At 34.6% G+C, this 19,939-nt stretch overlaps 1 long non-coding RNA gene across 1 annotated transcript in view; it reads left to right on the top strand.

Moving 5' to 3' along the window:
- Positions 1-6,668, top strand: part of LOC147577545 (uncharacterized) — a 523,754-nt gene extending 517,086 nt beyond the window's left edge. Inside the window, exon 8 of the long non-coding RNA XR_015240383.1 lies at positions 6,299-6,668. This is a non-coding gene — a long non-coding RNA (uncharacterized LOC147577545). The remainder of the gene's footprint in view (positions 1-6,298) is intronic.
- Positions 6,669-19,939: the final 13,271 nt, after the last annotated feature.

The following is a 19,939-nucleotide window of genomic DNA, read 5'->3' as shown; positions in this document are numbered from 1 at the left end:
TTTCCCACAAGGATTTAAGGTATTTCACAAACAAGGCATAGGTATAAAGGAAATGGAAAAGGAAAATACAAGTGATGGTAAAGAGAAAAATGCAAATTTACCACCCACAATGGTTATTATGGGTGCCATGACCAGTGTAGTGTCATTAAAGCCAAGGAGAAAAACTGTTTCAAGAAGGAAGTAATGGTAAATCTTGTCAAATGCTGCTAGCAGATCTAATAAGACAAGGACAGAGAAATATCCTTTGGATCTAGCGTTTTGTGATTGTAAGTGACTTTGGCAAGAGTAGTTAAATGGCATTGTGTGGGCCATGCTTGGGAATGAAGCCAGATTGGTGTCAGTTGAAGAGTGAATAGTTGTTGAGAAAGGAGGGACAGCAAATAGAGATAACCCTTTTGAGACAGTTTGCTTTGAACAGGGTTAGAGACGATGAAAGTGTAGTGGAAACATGGTGATCAGGGGCACTGAGAATTCATCTTTAATTTGGAAGAGCCTAGAGGGTGCTTGTATGAGCATGGGTATCATAAAATAGTTTCTTTTAGTGACCTCCCATACCTTCAAAAAATTATTGAAGCAAACAAAAATATCATCATATTATCCTTTAAGAAATTTAATATACAGTTTTAGAAACAAGTAAAACATTTCATTGCAGTTAACTTGGGGATACCCAGTAGAACATTTAGGACATACTGGGATAGACAAAAGCACCATTGAGGAAGTGTCTTGACCAGTGTCTTGACCAGTGCCCATCATAAACAGAGGAAACAACCCAAAGGGAAATATCATTTGGCTTTTTTCCACCATGAACATACTACCAAGCTACCACCTGTGGCCCTTAAAGTTGACAGAAGTTATCAACCCAGTGGTCTTCTAACCACATACACAGTCTATCTGGACAGAGTATATTTACTCTGGGGTTACTCTTCTAACCCCAAATGCTTCTTTTTAAATCCATCTTTCATTCTCTCATTGTCCGTTGACCCATTTACATGCTAGATATCCTCCAAAACTGGTCCTGGTTATTTGCCAAGGTATCCTTGTATAAGAAACCAAAGATTTCTGCACTCCAGAGGCTGAACTTGCAGTGAAGATATCCACAGTCTGGCCTGTGCTTCTCTCTCTATCTTCTCTCACACTCTATGCTGGAGATTTCTATACAGCAATGGAATACAATTACCTTTGTGTAATTAGCATGATTTTATTTAAAAATGCATATAAACAGATATTCTTATCCCTGAATCATTTTCTATTATCCTTTGATAACTGACTTCTCTACCAAACTTTCCTGCGTTTCCATTGTACTCGTTATGATTTCTCATAGACATGCAGTGAAAGAGAGAAAACAAAGCCTTATATAAAACTGTCTCTCATTCCAAGACTGTAATTTCATTCTTGGCAAAGACCACATGTTATTTATCCCTGTGTTCTCTGAACTTGTACATAGTAACACTCAAAATATATTAGTTGATGAAATGAAAAGAATTAATGAAAAATAATATAAGACCTTTTCAGTGTTTATAAAATGGTCGTTTCCTTATCTTATTTAGTTATCCAGTATCTTCTATTTAATCCATTAAATAGATTCAGCTATTCACTTAACTCCTCCATAGCCTCTCACCAAATCTTTTATCACATTTTTTCCTTTCTAATAAAAACCAATGGAAGATTTTTATTCTTTTTCTGTTACAGTTATATGCTTACTTTCTTTGATGTTTTAATTCTCATATAATTGTCCACTGTGAATAGTGATTTATATTTTCAATGACCATCACATAATACATTTACAGTATCTCTTCATTTATTACATTACTATATTATTTTGTGAGGAAATAATCATATAACTATTAAAATATGGTCTGACGTGACTTCTGAATGAAGGAATTAATTAGGCGTATCTGGAGGTCCCATTGCAGGCCAGAGGTAAGATGCTATTAAAATAACTGACAAGTAGTAGAATAGCACTCAGAACTGGAGGACTGGCTTAGGAAAGAGAGAACATTCCATAATTATTTGTGAAATTAAAGCCTTCATAAACCCAGAATAAAGGTAGTAATGGGATTATTTGGAAAGAATATTAGATTAGAGTCAATATGGTAGGAACATATAAAATAGCTATATTCTAAATCTAATATAAATTGTGTAAGCCACTAAACCAGGAAAAGAAAGTTAATAATGCTTTCTTTAGTCAATCGATAGTGATTTTAAATAAAGAGAAGGGTTGACAGGCTCATATCGAAATGAGAATACTGAATGATGGAAAAGTTTGGAAGCAATGAGATCTCTATAGAATGGTCTTCTCTGATAAAGGTAACATTTTTAGGGCAGACATCAGGTCTGAAACTTGCTCATAGGGAAAAATTAGATGGGCTCCTAATAGTAGAAGGAAACCTTAAGGAAACAATCACAAGTTGATGAAATTGAATTCCTTTCCCTGAGGGAAGGGAAAGGAAATGTCAGCAAGATTAAGAAAATTAATTTTAGGAAGCTAATTGTATCAAGTTCAAAAATTAGTATGGTGAATCTTTGGGTTTCCTCTAGAAAGTGGAGTTCAAGGAAATTGGCTATCAAAAAGAGTATAGTTCTGCCCATTCAAAACAAATCATACCAGGATATTTGAAATCCAAGCAGAGAAACAAGCCAGTATGACTAAACCCAGACTTTGGACAAAGTTGAAGGGCAAATGAGAAGGTCACACATAGTTAAATTTAGAGAGAACATTACAAAAGGGAATGGTAGAAAGAGCAAATTAAATACCCAATAATTGGATATAAAATACTTAGAAAGAATTCTCTTTCTTCAGAGAGGGATAAAAATCACAACTAAAATGATATGCATATTTTCCTCATTTATTCATTTCTTAGATATTTATTGAGAGCCTGCTGTGTATAAGGTATTTGTTCAGGCACTGGACAGTCACCAGTGAACTGAACAAACAACCCTCCCTTGTGAACTTACATTCTTAAAATGCTATAAGTACATCATAAAAATTCATTAGAACATCTTCCAGGATATTTTGTGGTATTGTATTAGTTCAATTCTCTACACTTTTACATTATTTTTTGTAATGGTGATTCATGCTAATGAAAATTGATAACCCTGGGGACAAAGCCCTTTATAAATTCCATTTACTTAAGAAGATATAAAACATTTTAGAATAATATTCGGTAATAAAAGTTGAGATGCAAACTTTTGTTGTTACTGTTATTGATTCACTTAACCATATCATCACGATATAACAGACACTACTTTTTACCTTCATAATATCCTTTCTTTTCTTTCTTTCTTGATTTTTTTTTCTTCGGGCAACTACTACCCTGCACCCAACACACACACGGCTAGATATCTTGATGAAGTAAAGCCCACTCTCCCTCCAGGAAGAGAATGATGGTCCAAGAGGGAATCCCATCCCCCTTGCCAGTGATTGGCTCGGGAATGGACATGTGACCCTACTTAGGTTATGAGGCATTTACTCACAGAGACCCCCAATTATTCTTCAAATTTTAAGTGAAACTATTGACAGTGACATATTTGTCATCATCTAAAAAGAAATAAATACGTGGAAGGGAAAATAAACCTTTAATAATGTCCCTGAAAATAAAGTAGGGCATATTTTAAAACCTTACTTGAACAAGTCTGTGGATGTTTTTTTCTCATCTATCAGTTAAATTAAAAAAAAATATATACAGTATGAGAAGGTCATGATTGCTCAGTAGAACTGCTTTCCTAGGTGATTTAAAACTGATTGATGTTCTATTTGACAGTCCTTTCCTAACTGATTTTACTCACACTTCCCAGATAGTTCCCAGGAGACCTATGACCCAAACCCTGGCCTCTCTTAAGTTTCAGATTTACACCCTCAACCATTTCTCTGAATGAAAAAAGCATGTCTTGCTCAGACAGCAAACCTAAAATGTCTCAAACTGAGCTTTTTGTCTCTGTCAGCCATCCGCCTTTGTTTTCCACCATGGATTATACAGCATCACTCTCCTCTAGATTAATCAACCAAAGAGCACTCCTGCAATTTCCTTTGTCTCATTTGTTTCTGCAGACAGATTGGCTATTATGACCTGTTATTTCTAAATCTAATTCTTCTCTCAAATTAATCCACCGATGTTCCTTTGTATAGCAAATGCGTTATTTAGGAGCTTATCCATTTTCCTGGACTTCGCAGTGGTGATCTAGCTGGTCTCTCTCCCTCTTCTCTCTTCCTCATGCTATTTCCTAACCAGGCGTGTGTGTGTGTGTGTGTGTGTGTGTGTGTGTGCGTGTGCATGTGTGTGTGTGTGTGTGTGTGTGTGTGTGTGTGTGTGTAATACCAAAAGCTTGGCAGAATATCAAGGTCATGCAAGATGTGACCCTTACAACTTTTTCCAGACTTGTCTTCTGTTTTATTCTCCTTCATGAACCCTGTATTATACTCAACCTGGGACATTCATCATTTCAAGAACATGTTTTTCTTTTTTTCTTTGTTCACAGTGTTCTCTGGGGTGCCATGTCATAAGATCTCTACCTGTTGAAATACTATATTCATTCCTGAAATCCCAAAGCAAACTTTAGCTCCACTTGGAATTTTTTTAATTAACTAATTTATTTATTTATTTTTAGATTTCCAAGGACAATCATTCTCTTCCTCCTTGGCATTACCACAAGGTTTTCTTTGGGCTTTACCAGGCACTTAGCTGCCTTCTCTACAATTCATACGAATGTGAACCATTAATTCTAATCTAACGTTATTAGATAAAAAGCCAGCTTGTTTCTAGAAATATAATGATCATGAGCCAGATAACAATACTTGTTCCATATACTACATTAATATAATAATAATTGTAATCCCATTTTGTCAGTACATTTTATTAAGTTTATAATAAATCAAAAAGGGCTTGGAAACTAAAAGAAACATCAAAATGTTAGAAAACACAAGAGAAAGAAAATTCTAGAGCCAGAGATATAACAGGACCATTGTACCTCCCTTTAAGGTTTGTAAGTTGACTAGGCTACTAGAAAATATTTTTCACAATATATGTGCCTTCCCTTCCCTAGAGTGGGCCTTTTTGGTAGTCGTGACCCTCTGAACTCCCTTTTTGATACTTCTGACACTCTTGATATTTGGCATAACTTAAAAGAAGACATAGAAAGACATGACTCAAGAAACTTAAAATAAATATTTATTGATTTCAAATGGTATCTGTCATACCATAAGACTTATTATGTAGTTACTTGTTTGCACATTTATTTCCCCTCTTCTACCCCCACAAGAATAAAATCTCCATGAATGGAAGGGCATTAGCTAGCTATTGACTACAGTATCCCCAGAACCCAAGACAGTGCTGGTTCCATGGAAAATCTCATGAGTATTTGTTGACCCAATTGATGAAGCAATGAATTGCAATATACCAGTCCAAGCATGAAACATAGAAGACTTCTTCTGTGTTCACTTTCCCTCCTATTGGTTTGGAGCACGCCAGGGAAGAGTTCTTAGCCCTTGGGGGCTTGTAGACAGAATTCAGAGGATTCATGAACTTAGATGGGGACGAATTCTGTCTTTTAGCTAGCTCTAACTGAAAGTTAACGTTTCTTTCACTTATGATGGCAATCAAACAATCCCACTAGTATTAGTGCTACTGGTTATTTGGTTGCCAAACTCACGGGTATTTCATATCACATTTCTGCTGCTACAGATATGTTGAAACATTATTTACCCTCATCACTAGTTCACAACTATGGTGGTTATTAGAAATGTGCAGCTAAATTTAGTTCATGTTGATTAGAAAGCACATACTTTGGGGCACCTGGGTGGCTCAGTCGGTTAAGCGACTGACTCTTGGTTTTGGCTCAGGTCATGATCTCACGGTTTGTGAAATCAAGGCCCAGGTGGGGTTCTGTGCTGACAGTGCAGAGCCTGCTTGGGATTCTCTCTCTGCCCCTTCCCCCCTCACACTTGCTTTCACTCTTCTCTCTCTCAAAACTAAATGAACATTTTGAGAGAGACAGAGCACAACTGGAGAAATTAGCAGAGAAAGAGGGAGACACAATATCCAAAGCAGGCTCCAGGCTCTGCACTGTCAGCAAAGAGCCCCACAAGGGACCCGAACGCACTAACCGTGAGATCATGACCCAAGCCGAAGCCAGACACTTAGCTGACTGAGCCACCAAGGCACCCTTAAATAAACATTTTCAAAAGCACATGTATTCACTGTGGCATAAATTCATTTTATACACATTTTAATAAATTATGGCAATATAATTGTCTCCCTTTATACTCCTGTATCTTTTAAGTATTTAAAATTGCTGTACTTAGGCTTTTCCAGAGTGAAAGATGAATCCATGGCACACCCACAAAAAAGAAATGAACAACCATGCTTCTGAATTGGCAGAGTCACAAGGCATAAGGAGTGTGGGTCCTTGAGTTACCACAAGAAGAGAGCTTCCAGCTAAAAAGTAAGTAGCCCCTTCCTTGAACTGTTAAGGGTATGAAGGAAAAAATTTCTATTGTTTTTGATCCCTTATTTATGTTGGGGTATATTTATTAATGCAGACTATCCTACCAAACTGATACTACAATATTTTCTTCAGTCTTCAATCCCTAAGTAATAAAACACTATAAACAAGAACAAGTCAGGAAATAGCAAAGATGTTTCAAAGAATTATATGCAATAAACAGAAAAAAAAAAAAAAGAAAGATACTCATCTAAGTATTTTGGCTCTTCAAGATCATTTGATTCAGGCCAGCTTTATTATAATCCTATTTGTATAATAAGTTTTCTTGTTAATGAGAGCTTCCATCATATTAAGTCTTTGAAAACTTTCCTTGCTAATTCTCATTCATAGTTAGAATGAAGAATTCTATTTTTGTTATAAGAGACAAAAAAATGGTTCTCTGCACTATATGATTGAAACAGCTCTGCCATTTGGTGTCGTGTATCCAAATGTCAGCTTTAGTACTTTGTGCTGATATTAAAACTGCAAAAATAATGAAATAATGTCCATAATATCAAAATTATATATCCTTTTCATATCTTTTTTCTTCTGCACAAAGCCAGCTAACACATTTTTTGTTCTCATTTTATATTGAATGCTTTAAACTGGCCACAGTTTCCAGAAAACCAGATGTGATCCATTTTGGACAAGACATAAACCTATAAATTTCATATGAACTTAGAGGCCACTAAAGTCAAGAAAGAAGCATCTTGACTTATAAACATAACCCATTCTGGGCGAGTAACCAGTTAAGATGATAAGGGCAACAGAAATATCTGAGAGCACTTGAGGTGAACTCTTCTTGACTAAACTGTAAACTAAATTTGTGATTATTTCACATTGTTATAAAATTTCTTTTTTAAATTTAAAACAGCAAAATTTGATTTATTATTGTACTCTCTCTTACTGTAGCCTCTCCTGTAGGCGTTGCCCTATGTGTTTGCACCAAGTCCAAATATCAATCACATTCCAGGCATTTCTTTTGGCTTTGTGTGTTGTTCTTCTCTCTCCACCCATCTTCCAAGCCTACTTTACCCTACAAGATTCAGACTTTCACAATTCAAAAATTATAAGGCTTTTTAGAAGCTAGGTCTGTAATAATTTTAATATCAAAACAGGTTTCAATGTGTGGGGACATGAGAAACTATTTGAAACTAAATGTAGTGTGTGTGTGTGTGTGTGTGTGTGTGTACTTTAAAGGAACAACGTTATGATTGAGCAGTCTATTTTTAAAAAGAATTACTGTTATAAAATTCTCCAAATTGTACATTGAGGAAAAAAAATTGACTCGACTTAAGACTCTATCAAATTACATCACTATTCACTTTCTTTAAAAATAATAGGGATATATATTTTAGATTTTTGATTGGGATTTTTAAAATTCTTAGCTTCATTGAGGTAAGTTCAGTGTATTACTTAGAAAGTTTTTATTGTGAGAGAAATCACTTACAACTGGAGCATTTACTCATACTTGGATGGTAAAGTAATGTGTAGGAATAAATTTTTTTGCGGACATTAAATATATCAATGTATTAGCATTTGTAAGTATAGTAGGACACTCATTAGTGCAAGGGTTGACCCTTGATGATGGGAATTTTATCATGACAGTCAACTATATTATGGAAAGCTGTCTCCTAAGGATAAAAATGTGAATTTGGGGTCATTTTGTCTTATAATATGGATGACATTGGTTTTGTGGAAGTTTTTTTTCTTGATTCTGAGCATTTCTTGACACAGAGCAAGATACATGTGGGACATGGTTGAGGAGGAGTCTTATTACCACAATCATACCATGACTCATGAACTGATTTACCTCTAATGGTCCCGTGGTATGGACCCCAAGAGCGAGGCTTCTGTGTAATAGCTTTAATTGACATTCCTTTTTGTAATTAAAACACAAATAACAATACTATATGCCAATTAAATGAGAAATAGAACATAGTAGGATTGTTTCTGAGATTAAAATCTCATCTAATTAGCATGAGGAAAAATTAGAACTAAAACACTGAAGGATTTCTTGGTATTTTTAGAGCTAGGAGAATACTGTTAACTTCCCATTTAGAATTATTTGGCAGTCATAGATCTTGTCACATATTTTGAAAATGTTCTTTGTGAAGAATCTGGTTAGTCCACAGATTCACATGAATGTTGTGCACATTCTAAGAAAGAATGAAAAATTGCTCATTATAATTCAAAAATTTCTGAAGCAGGGTTTGTCCTTCCTTGTCCACTCATTTTCTCCCTCCACTTCACTGCCAGAAATAATAGCAAATCCTTCAACAGATTTAGAGTTCGTTATTCCAGTATGGCACCAAATAGCATAGATTTAAATGTGAATAAAGGGTAAGGACAATCTAGAGTAATGTGTTTAGATCCAGTCTGCCATGTTAAAAAAATATTGGTTCTAAAATATTTAAGTAATATATATATGAATAAAATTAAATATATCTTACATAAAGCTACTGTATGACTTGAAGATGGCTGGGAAGTTTGCTCTGTTGATTTGGGTAAAACATATTAAAGTCTTTATTTAATGATTGTTGACTTTTTAATTTCTCTTGAGTTTTTGTCAGTGTAACTTTTTTTACCAAAAAATTCTCTTCTATTTGAATCTTTGAATCTTACATATTATTATATCTGATATTAATATTGCCCAACCTATGGTGAGTGGTTTGATAAATATTTGCCTGGTCTATTGCTTCCCATCCTTTTACTTTATTTTCAACATTTTTATTATATGTGCCTCCTTTGTTTCTTTCATCTGATGATTTGGAAATTATATATCCTATTTCCATTCTTCCTTTTTCCCTTTTGAGTACAAATACTTAACAATAATAACAAATATTTAAGAACAGATAAATCAATATCTAAAGTTTACCAAGAAATGTATTTTCTGCCCAAATAAGGCAAGAAATTTATCATGCTTTTGTTTGCCTTTCCTGTCACTTAATTCTTATCATCACCCATGTCCAGATCATATCTGGCTTTTTAGTTTTAGTTTAGCTGGTTAGTCAGTGTTATACATCAGCATTTAGATGGTTCTCTCTTTACCATTTTCCTTTGCATTCCAAGTCTTATTTATTTATTTATTTATTGCTCTAGAAATGTTTTTAGAGAGTCTTCTTTATGATTTCTCTCCTCACACTCTTATCTACTGATTCTGAACTTAGAATGCCCCAGAGCTATTCTTATATCTAATAGTAATAATCATTCTTAGAACTTCAAAAGTTTTTTTTTTAACTAAACCCAATATCAAAGCACATTAGTATAACTTAGAATTATCTAGATAGATTCAAATGCCTATCAAAATTTTCATAATAATTAAAAAAAAAAACCTGAAAAACAAGTTGAGTTTGTGAGTTAGAAGCAAGAACATTGTGCTCAAAAAGACAGTAAACCTCATTCTGGCGTTCAATCAACTAGTTAGTTCTGTGAGGCTGAGAAAATTGGTAGATTTTTATGAATCTAAATTTCCTCATTTGAAAAATGAATGACTTCTAACTTAATATTTTCTAATATTCTTTATAAATGTAAATTAGAATGCAGAATATTAGGTAAGATGCTACATTGAATTAAATTGTTACTTTACTTGGATATCTAGGATTGGCCGTTCTTTAGTTTAATGTTTCTATGTTTTGATACCTTAATTTTTAGAGCACGATAGTTAAGAATAAAGACAATATTATGGTAGTTAATATGTTTACATAATATGGATATGACAAGTAGGTAGTTGAAACTTTTATTAAGATTTGTTCTAAACAACTTTTTACTTTCTATAAACATATCATGAAGTAGACTGAAGAACATATTATATGTCCATTGTTTTACATTTATTAAAATATCAGGCTTTGACTATAAATGGGGCAAAAATAAGCCATAAATATTTAATAAACTGAAAGCAAAAAAATAATTGCATTGCAAGCATTTCATTTACTTTAAGCTAAATTTGCAATATTTACTTTTTTTCTTCAAAATGGCAAAAGGCATTGTGCTCAATGGAAAAAAAACAGAGAAACTGTATTAACCAAAGAATTCTTGATCTGCAGATAGCACTGAAATAAAATCACTCATCATCAGGATTAGTTCTAACAGCATCTGCAGAACCAAAGGAGAGGATGATGTGACGGTTCCTTTGAAAACATCCGTCAGTGTCATCTGCTTCCTCTTGTTATGTCTTTCCTTTTCAAAAATTTCCTTCAGCTTGTACATCTGGAGGATCTCCAGCTCTGTGCTAAATTATCTTAGTTTCATGAATCCATGAAGTTTTTACAACATTCTCGATCGTCATTAAAAGAGACAACACCCTGTCTGGGTCCACAGATTGGGCTACTGAGTGAACACTTATCATTCATTTGTAGCCCTTTTGATAATGGATAACGCCACTACCACAAGACTTTCAGCTTATTTCAAATAGCTAAACATCGTATGGTTCACAAATCAAAATGACATAAAAATAAGTCTTGTTCCTACCTGTTTCCACCCCCGACCTTGTTTCTCATCTATTCTTCTGACTTCCTTTGACAAACATTTCTGTTCTGCAATTTTATACTTCTTGAATTATTACAATGCCATAGCTATTTTTTACATACATGATGATTTTTTTTTAATTTTTTTTTTCAACGTTTATTTATTTTTGGGACAGAGAGAGACAGAGCATGAACGGGGGAGGGGCAGAGAGAGAGGGAGACACAAAATCGGAAACAGGCTCCAGGCTCTGAGCCATCAGCCCAGAGCCTGACGCGGGGCTCGAACTCACGGACCGCGAGATGGTGACCTGGCTGAAGTCGGACGCTTAACCGACTGCGCCACCCAGGCGCCCCCATACATGATGATTTAAAAAAAAAAAAATTAAAAACATATTTGGATACTTCTGATCTTTAGAATCCTGAAAATGAAATTTTACTGCCATTTATTCATATGCCAAACTAAAATAAAATAACTGATGCTGACTTTCAAATGTTATAGATAAATATCAAACAAATGGTTAGTTTTCCTTATAATCCATAGTAAATATAGGAATGTACTAATGAAAAATAAAAATGTCTGCATAAAACTTTTGTCACAGTAGGCCAGGCCCTTGAAAAGGCCCTAAAAAGAAAATGCCAATGTTTGGGTCCATTTATACTAATTTGCATTGGCTTCAGAATGATAAATATATAAGAATAAATGTTCCCATATATAATACACACACACACACACGCATGCACACACGCACACACACACACACACACACACACACACACACACACACACACAGCTCACATTTTCTTTATCCATTCAAGCATCAGTGAACACTTAGGTTGTTTCCATCCCTTGGTTATTATAAATAATGCTGCAGTGAACATAGGGATATGTTATGTATTCAGATGTTGAATGACAATGTTGTACACCTGAAACTTATATAATGTTATACACTAATTTTACATGAATAAAAAAGAATATGTGTTGGTAAAAATGAACATTAAGAAAATATAACTAGTTTGGAGGTATTTGTTGTGTGGAAGAGAAGTCTCAGGGTCAGAAATAAAGTGACCAGAAGTATGTGAGCTTGTAAAAAACACTAGTATAAATTAGCAGGCACAATATCACTATATCAAGTCATAAGGTCTAATCACTATGATGTACTGCTTGCTATAACTTAGAACTACAGGGAGAAAATGGTTCAGGATGAACTATCCATTCTCCTTTGACGATTTGAAGCAATACAACACCAGTAATATTGCAAAATGAAATTATGGTACAGATAGTCAAAGTCCTGTCTCATTTAAACTAAACAGAATCAATTACCACATGTGTTTTAAAATACTCTTAGTTACTTAACCTGGGTCTTTGGAAGCAAGCAAATTCAGAGTGAGCAGTTAAGTTTTTCAACTTAATCTTCAGCTTTTCCCTTGTGTCTCTGTATAGTTAATAATACAAATATGCCTCTTTATCCAGAACAGGGTTTTCTTCAAGGTCTGTAATAGCAGGTCTCCAAATAGCAGGTACAAAGTCAACTGCTATGTTGACAGCCTTAATTGAATATTCTCAACATTAGATTAAAAAATTAAAAGTATAATTTCCTTCACCTTGCAGGGATGTTTTAGATTTAATTATATAAACTGAATAAGGGAAACAGTCAGCCTCATCAGGCATTAAGAATTGTTTTCAACATTTCCCATCATTCATTAACAATCATGTCATATAATTTATTCCCTAAGTATTTAAAAATTTTTCTTTTTTGTCAAAGTCCATTATTAAACCAACTATCTAAAAAATGGTAAGATTCGTCTCCTTTCCATGGAATTTAATTTGGCTTACACATTTGAATGAAAAAACTAGAAGTGATTTATTTTATGCTACACTATTGTGAAAAGAGAAAGAATAGACATTAAATGAAGAAGAAAATATCCCCGCCTTAGGCTCAAGTTTAACACTTTATAGAATGCTTTGTACTTCCCCGTAGGGCCAGGACTCTAATTTCTTTTGGGTTATGAGTGCTTTTCAAGACAGGAGATAAGATTTTCTTTCTTTATTATTTATTTTTAGTGTTTTAAAAATTCTATAAAAATAATCAATCATATATATGTGTGTGTGTATGTGTGTGTGTGTGTGTGTGTGTGTGTGTGTATATATATATATATAAATAATATCTATGTCAGAGACTGCTTTTTCAAATATGTGTATAAGTACCCTTTGCAAAAGAATGCTACAAATGTAGATTTTTCTTAGAGAATAAATAGGTTTAAGTGTGGAACTAGGAAAGCTTAGTAGTAATAAACCTTGGCAGGCTATTGTACATCTTGAATGCAAGGAACCAGAGGCAACAAGAACTGAGAGGTGAGGCATCAGTGTGAAGAAACAGCTTGAAAAAGAGCATCAGGTGAGGGATGGAGAAGCTGGAACCCAAACTTATATTTCCTTAAGGCTAAATAAACCTAGACTTCCTGTCTTGCAGTACTTTAGTAGTTGGAAAGAGGAACGTGGGGATAATGATTCTTTGCAGCTTTGCTGAATGCTCCGTAGATTTCTTCATGGAGATGGACATAACTAAAATAGAATATTCTTATATGAAAAGTTGGGCAGTAAGTAAACTTTGCCTTGGCTTCTTTCATCCATAATTGTGTTGTATTTTTATACTCTGGTCTCCCAGAATTCTCTGCTTCAGTTCTCTACTCAGTTTTACCCTTTAGGACGATGTTCCTTTTTAAGAAGTCTTATCATCACTTTCGTCCACACTCATCTGAAATTCCACTACTATCCATGAAAGATTAACTGCTATGGGAATTATCTTTCTGTCAAAATGTTTGTACAATTAGAAAAAATATTTATTAATAAACAATTTCACACATCAGACAATAGGCAGTGCCCAGCTGTGAACTCTGAGACAATAAGTGAGGTGAATTCCAGTTTCCCCTCCTTATATTCCCTGGGGCAGTTTGTGGATCAGAGGACATTGAGGGGGTATTCAAGCAAGACCAAGCAAGCTGGCCGAGTTGAACACAGAGATTACAGCTAAGGGAGGGAGTTGGCTAAATTCTGTGGGGGAGAATATCCAAAAGGAAGGGGCTACACACACACACACACACACACACACACACAAGGGAAATCTGCATAAGCTTCTTCTTGGGTCTTTGAATAGAAATCTACAACGCGTGGAACAAAATCTCATGAAGCGAGGAGAAACACCAACTGTAAAGTAGTACATTGAAAATTCTCCAGAGTTTCTCTCAAGTGGGGAGGAATTTGTGCTCCCACCAACCAGGGTTGATAAATGTCATGATGCATGCATCCCTGGTTAGAGAGCTTAGAAGAGCCATGCCTATGTAGCAGCCTTAAAGGCTGTTTTAAAACTTTAATTAAAAAGTGAAAAGCATCCCCTAAAATGACCAGACTTATTCTAGGTAACTTAACTCCATGCCAGCAAGCTCAAAACTATTTAAAGAAAGAAAATCACCATTCAAAACCACACAATTCACAATTTCTCACATCTAATAAAAAATAACCAGCATGCAAAAGTACAGGACTAAATGGCCTATAGCCACTACAAAAAAGAATCCATAAAAACGACCCAGATCTGATAAAAATGATAGAATTGTCAGACGAAAATGCCTTAAACACCTAGCTCAAACTATTTATTTATTTATTTATTTATTTATTTATTTATTTATTTATAGAGCATTTATGCAAGTGAATGGGGGGGGGGTGGGCAAAGAGAGAGAGGGGAGAGAAAATTCCAAGCAGACTACAAACTCAATATGGAGCCTGATCCCATGACCCTGGGATCATGACCTGAGCCGAAATCGAGAGTTGGTCACTCAAAGGACTGATCCCTGTACAAACCTTTGAACAGATTAAAAGATATTAGGAAAGCATAATGAGGTAAGAAACAGAAGATAAAAAAGGAACACTTCAGAATTTCTAGAGACTAAAAATATAATATCTGAATGATAACTTGGATGCAATTGTGGATTGGAATTTACAGAAGGAAATATAAGTGGACTTGAAGGCATACAAATGCAAAGAGAAACTACCCAAAATAAAGCACAAAGAGAGAAAAGAATGAAAACAAAGTGGTTCACCAGGGGCCTATAAGGTAATACCAAGATGTCTAATATATACAAAATTGGAGTCCAGTGTGTGAGGGTGATATTTGAAGAAAGAATGAGCAGAATCTTTCAAATTGTCACATTGAAAAATAACACCTAAGGTGAATAAATACAAAAAACACTACACCATGACATATTATAATCTGATTACTGAAAACAAGTGATTAAAAAATAAGGAGAAACCAAAGAAATGGCTCACACACAAAGAATCACATACAAAGAGATAACTTTTTCAGGTGAGGGAAAGGTTCTGTACTTGACTATAGTGATAATGACAAAGTTACCCATTTTTTAAATCTCATCAAACTATATAGTAAAGTGAATGAAATAATCTTACGTGGACTGTTCTTAAATAAACTGATTATTTACAAACACCTGATCTGTGTTCTATTATTTATCTAATTTGACAAATTATAATTTTAGGACCAGATAAATAAACTTTTCTAGGGTAATTTTATTTCAAAACAAATTTTGGAATAAAGGTTTTAACCTCAAAGACAGAACTTTTAATGATGCTCATTTTAAGTGCCATGATGAAAGTTATTTGGGAGCAGATAGATTTTCTAGCACTTATCAGATCTCCCCATAGGACTACATGAGTAACTGCCATCCTGCACAAACTGGCGTAAGTTTAAAATGTCAGTTCCGGCACTAATAGGAACAAAAACCTGAAGCTGTTAGTTATGGTAGTTCAGCCACTTCTCAGTAATTTGTCCTAATGAAGCACAGTGCCACTAATATTCCACAGTAGCCTCGAGTAACGAGCAAGTTTCTATTTGGCTTTATAATGTACCATCTGATTTTTAGCAAAAATTTCCCAAAAACTCCATTTTTTGTGTCAATGTAGTGATCTCAAGCATACAGCAACTTACCTGCACAGAAGAGAGGGAGACCAATATAACAACAAACATTTTAAGCATGCTCTGTGATAGGTCTCTGTGAAGGACCCTGGGAGTAAAAAGACCTATCCCCTTAATTATAGCAATTAGCACAATGTCATTTATTCAATATCATCTGTGGAAGAAGTAAATATAGTAAAAACAATATATGCCCTTTTATCCATGGGATACAGGTGTGCTGTTTTGAAGGGACACATGCACCCTATGTTTATAGCAGCACTATCAACAATAGCCAAAGTATGGAAAGAGCCCAAATGTCCATCGACGGATGAATGGATAAGGAAGATGTGGTATATATGTACAATGGAGTATTACGTGTCAATCAAAAAGAATGAAATCTTGCCATTTGCAACTACGTGGATGGAATTGGAGGGTATCATGCTAAGTGAAATTAGTCAGAGAAAGACAAATATCATATGACTTCACTCATATGAGAACTTTAAGAGACAAAACAGACGAACATAAGGGAAGGGAAACAAAAATAATACAAAAACAGGGAGAGGGACAAAACAGAAGAGCCTCATAAATATGGAGAACAAACTGAGGGTTAATGGAGGGGTTGTGGGAGGGGGGGATGGGCTAAATGGGTAAGGGGCACTAAGGAATCTACTCCTGAAATAACTGTTGCACTATATGCTAAATTGGATGTAAATTTTAAAAAATAAAATTAAAAAATATATTCAATGGCCAAAGCTGAAACAATTTGATCAATGTAATGAATAACTACAATGTTGATGTATAATCTAAAGCATAAAATAAATATCCATTTGTTATACTGATATAAATAAACAATTGAAAAAAAAAAAAAAAAACAATATATGCCTTGTCCTCCACAGAACCATATAGTTTTGTTGGTTTGGGAGTATTGAAAAAATGAGATGTTTCTTTGGACAACCTGTCACAGATTTAAATGCCCATTTTTTCATTTCAGTATACATTTCTCTCTTTGAGAATGCCTGCTTCCCTTATATGTTTATCCAAATCAACCTGGTATGAGACATTTTGTTTAAAAAAATCTACAAAGTAGAAAATATGCATATGAGATCTCAAAAATTGCCCAAACAACAAAATAAATTCTGATTAAATAATGTCAGAGTGCATCTATTATCACCATCAATCTATACATCTGTTAAAGATAAAATTGTTCTGTTTGAGGTCCAATCAACTTCCTCTTGTATTCTGTAAGCTTAGGATTAATTTGCAAGTAGTACCAACCTTACTAAAAGGACATGGCTTACCAAATTAAAATGCTAACATACAGCATTTTCAGAGAGATAGATGCTTTGTAGGTTTTAGGTGAAACAAGTTTAAGGTAAAAGTTTGCACTTGTTTCTTTCAAGAGGCTGTTTCCAAGAAAACACATGGAGGAGAAAGTGGATGATATTTTGGGGGAACTTCTATAGATAGTTCTAACTTCTATACAAGATTAACTTCTCTAGATAAAGTCAAAGAAATGCTACAGAGAAATTCAGGAAGATTACCAGAGTAACTTTGTTTGTAACACATTTTCTACTAAATCAGCAATATAAGAGCAAGAGTGTAAACTTAAACTTTCAGAACACACATTGATAACTATAGCCACAAAATTAGAAGTCCTATGGTAAAACCCTTTATCGGGAACTTGACAATGGCTTTGAATTAAACATTCTGTGTCATAATATACCTAAGGACTTAAAGCAATGACTTTTGACCCAAGATATTTTCTTCAAAAATGAAAGGGAATCTCATGGTGTAGACTAGACAGATATCACTAAAGAATTTCAATTGTATTCTCTATTGTAAATCTAGTTTTTCTCCCTACTTATGATATAAGCAGCATTAAAATTATTTAGGTAAGTTTTCAAAAAGAATAGATATTAGTGATGCAATGAAAAAGCTGCAGTTTTGTCTTTTGTTATCACTTACCTATTCAAATGGCCTGGTCATGCCTTTTGATAGTTTTAGCTGGATTTCATTTGGACAAAGTAAGTAAACTGTAACTTAACTCATTGATGCCATAAACCTCACTGCAATGCATACCCATGACATATACTCATGGGCGTAATACATTTCTATTACACACTTGCTCTACACAGTCACTGATATAAAATGCATTTACTGGAATTAAATTTATTGACCCAGTGGGTATATATAGTATGAATTGCTTTTGTAAAATGCATACTCAGGTTCAGAACCATTCTTGGGCCAAATGGTGGCCTAAATTCCCCTGATACCCACTTTTGTAAAACCTTGGCTAAAAATTTTCCCCCTATCATGATCAATAAGAAAAATGCAAGCAATAAAAGGCCAATGTATGATCCTATATTTTTATACCTGTGAATAAAAAAATCATGCCCCAGCTTAATATGACTTTTCTACCCATATTTTTCCCTTTTCTCTTTTTAATCCTTCTTCCTTTCTTCCTTCCTTCCTCTCTCTCCTCTTTCTTTCTTTCTTTCTTTCTTTCTTTCTTTCTTTCTTTCTTTCATTAACTTTCTTTCTATTTTTATTAACTCTACTTTCCTTTCTGTACTGTTGTCTCATCTACAATGAATGCATTCTTAATTTTAGCACACAAATTGAATCTTCTTGTATTACTTCTTCTGGGGAAGCAGCTTTTTTTTTTTTCCTGTGTCTCTAAGTAAAAGCTAGCAGGTTTGTGTTGGGACTTTTCAGGAGTCACCTGAAAGGTGAAAAGATTAATAATATGTGAGCTAAAGTCTGGGGTTACCAGAGATCCAAATGCTGCTGTTTAAGATTCTTCAGTTTCTCCTTGGCATAGATAGTCTGGTTCCCTGGCTTCACAGATATGAATCTGAACCCTTTGGATCAGTATCTTTCCTGCAGCTGAGCTACTGAACTATTACTGAAACTGCCAACCTAACCATACAGTGTTTCTTGCTCCTCTTTATCTTGCATTTTAATTGTGATTCCCTGTTTTGGATCTGCAGGTAGTTTCCTAACTTGCCGGGTTTGGCTTCTATTCTACTATGTAAGTCTTTCCTGAATATAATTACCTCACCATTAAGAGTCTTCAGTATTTTGAGTCCCCATTGCTCCAAGAAGCATTTCAACATCTTAAAATGACTAGCTATCAGGTAACAAATTCTTTTCTTTGTTTCTTCTGGCATTGGAACCCAGGCATCAGGGCTGGGTTACTCCAATGTGAGACCAAATACTTCCGTGTCCCATCTTTATCCAGTATCATCACTTGTACTTTCTAGAATCCCAATCCAAAATGACTACAAACTATCAAATGATAACTTTTGGCAGATGTCAATATTATCTTTAAAAGCAATAAAAGATTGGAATGCCTGGGTGGCTCAGTGAGTTGAGCGTCTGACTATTGATTTCAGCTTAGGTAATGATCCCAGGGTCATGGGATCAAATCCTGCATTGGCTCTGTGCTGAGTGTGGAGCCTGCTCAAGATTCTCTCTCCCTCCCTCTGCCCCTCTCCCTCACTTGTGTGCTCTCTCTCTCTCTCTAAAATAAATAAATAGGGGCACCCAGGTGGCTCAGGTGGTTCAGCCTCTGACTTTGGGTCAAGTCATGATCTCGCAGTTCATGAGTTTGAGCCCCTCAGCAGGTTCTCTGCTTTTGGATCCTCTGTCCCCTTCTCTCTCTATCCCTACCCCACTCGTCTCTCTTTTTCTCTCTCTTTCTCTTGAAATAAATAAATAAACTTAAAAAAATAAATACATAAAAGTAAGAAGAGAAGAAAGGTATAAAAATGTACAACATACTGCGAGTGGGTAAGTGGGAACTCTACTTTCTGCTCAATTTATTTTATTTTTTTATTAAGTTATAGTTGAGACAAATTATTTATAATTTAAATAAGATTGTTTCTAAACAATGTATCTGATGGCTATATATAGCACTAGATGGCATTATAATGATTATCCAGGAGATAATGATGATAGTACTTTGGATGTGTTAATATTGATGGTATATTGGATATGTTAGGAGTAAGGAGAACTCAGCTGTAGTTTTCCTAT

This window comes from Puma concolor, chromosome C2 (assembly GCF_028749965.1).
Source record: "Puma concolor isolate L17-30 chromosome C2, mPumCon1.1.hap2, whole genome shotgun sequence".
NCBI lineage: Eukaryota > Metazoa > Chordata > Mammalia > Carnivora > Felidae > Puma > Puma concolor.
Note: the sequence above shows the minus strand (reverse complement) of the source record. Positions and strands in the feature narration are given on the sequence as shown.